At 35.8% G+C, this 2,158-nt stretch overlaps 1 pseudogene; it reads left to right on the top strand.

The window, feature by feature from the left end:
* The first annotated feature begins 131 nt into the window (after positions 1–131).
* On the top strand, positions 132–366 carry LOC112650624 (small nucleolar RNA U3; annotated as a pseudogene).
* The last annotated feature ends 1,792 nt before the right edge of the window (positions 367–2,158 follow it).

Here is a 2,158-nt window from a genome sequence, read left to right on the forward strand (position 1 = left end):
ATCTTAAAGACAAGCTAGTAATTAAGCTATTTAAAAAATAGTGACTTTTAAAACTTATCCAGTCAAAAACATTGAGTGCCTACTACTTTCATTCAACAAGAATTTATTGAATGTTTATCAGGACTATCAGAAAGACTATACTTTCAGGGATCATTTCTATAGTTTGTTACTAGAGAAGTTTCTCTGAATGTGTAGGGTACCCGAAACCACGAGGAGGAGGCGCAGTGTTCTCTCCTGAGCGTGAAGGCTGCTTTTGGTGTTGCTTATCAGGACTATCAGTAAAAAGGAAGATTGGTATAGAGATGCCTCTACTTTCATAGAGCTTGCAATCAAGTAGTATGGTGCTAATCATGGTATCTAAGTGGTTTTTCTTTTATATGATTTTTTATTCCATTAGCAATTCTCTTTTTTTCTGAATGGGATTTTCACTCTTTTCTCTCCAGATGAACATTTGGGTGGTATGGTCCACAGATCAAAGAGTGAACCCTGGACTAACTTAAGCCAATTAGTACTTTTAATTCCCTAGAAATTGCATCCAAGTATGGTTATGTAATCCACTGGAGTTCATAAGACACTGGCAAAAACTAGGGAATGGTTTGGGGAAAAGACATTTCCTCCTTATTCCTCAGTAGCTACTGAGAAGAAACTCTAGCTGTCCCTCAGGACTTGGTAATGTAAAAAATCTGAACATTAGCACTGCAACAGTCTGAGGTGAGCTGACCCTTAACCGGCTCCTGAGAGCTGATTGTATAATCCACTCTGCATTCAGTGACATCACAAGGGTAGCTTGAAGTGGCCATACTGGGAGTATTTACATCATAGAAACCAGAAATGCTTTAAATGTAGGCTTTGGATCCTTTGCCCCTTTCTCCTCCCCCTGCATCCAGCCCTACCATTGTTTGTTTTTGGAGAGTAGCTGCAGAGAGTCCACAGTGTAAAGATAGTGTGAGGCCAGTGTAGAACCTTGAGAAACTGGGTCTTAGTGTTATGCTTTGAATTATTAAGATCAAGCTTTATGGGAAACCTGCCCTACTTCTCTGGAGTTTTCAGTTATGTGGGTATATAAAATCCCCACAAAATAACAAAAAATGTTTCAAGGTTAATATATACCATATTTTGAAGATAGAACATTCTCAATTAGCATTACTCAAAGTGTGCTCTTAGATGCTAATTGAAGTTTCAGAAAAACAGTGTATACATAGTGAGAATCTTAAGGGAGGAATTGACAAATTTGAATATATAACTCTACTTTTCAAATTATGTCTGCTGGGCAGGAGCTCAGGGGGTTGTAATTTGGAAAAGATAGTTTAATTGTTAAAGACATGTGTTGCCTGCAGAGGTAAAGGTTAAGTAACTAAATAAAATGTGGTATTGACCTAAGCCCTGATTCCAATGATCAGATCTACTCCAGTAAAATTTGCAACATATATTAGCTAAGTATTACACCAGGAAAAGTTGCAAAACTACATCTCTGGTTCTATACCAGTCAGTAGCCATCTAGACAGTGAAGAGCTAAAACTAAAAGGAAAGAAAAACCCAAGATAACCGTGTGATCAAATTTAAAGCTCTCTTTTAATATGATAGGGAAACAGTGGAGTCACATGATTGTACTAAGGCTAAAATAGAATTTTTAGTAACTTGTAATGAACAAATAATTTCTATCATATTTTTAGTAATATATCCAAAGTAAGAAATAAACTCTACTTAAACTATGATATAACAAATAAATTACTAATAGAGAAACATTGGTCCATTTTTAAAGCTAATTTTTGTACAATTTTTTTCTCATGAATCTTAAGTAATGAAGTCTTGATATGTGTCAGACACTCTTAGAAGTACTATGCCATTTCATTTTCATGGAAGCCCCATGGACAAAGGTTTGACATTCTCAGTTTATTAAGTAAAGGAATTGGTCTCCAAAAGGAAAAATTACTTGTCAAAGCTTACGTGTCCTGTGAGGGGCAAAAGTTGGGTCCAACTCCAATTTCATCCTTAGCTGAATTAGATCACATCAACTAAATACCTTGATGCATATTTAATCCTAACACCATCAAATGGATAAATGGACTTAAGAGAGATGAAAACTAAAGGGGAAAAGTATTTTGTTTGTGTTGGAGGATATGAACAAGGCAAGCCACTAGGACTGTTAAATTAATTG

The sequence above is a fragment of the Canis lupus genome, chromosome 11 (assembly GCF_003254725.2).
Source record: "Canis lupus dingo isolate Sandy chromosome 11, ASM325472v2, whole genome shotgun sequence".
NCBI classification, from domain to species: Eukaryota; Metazoa; Chordata; class Mammalia; order Carnivora; family Canidae; genus Canis; species Canis lupus.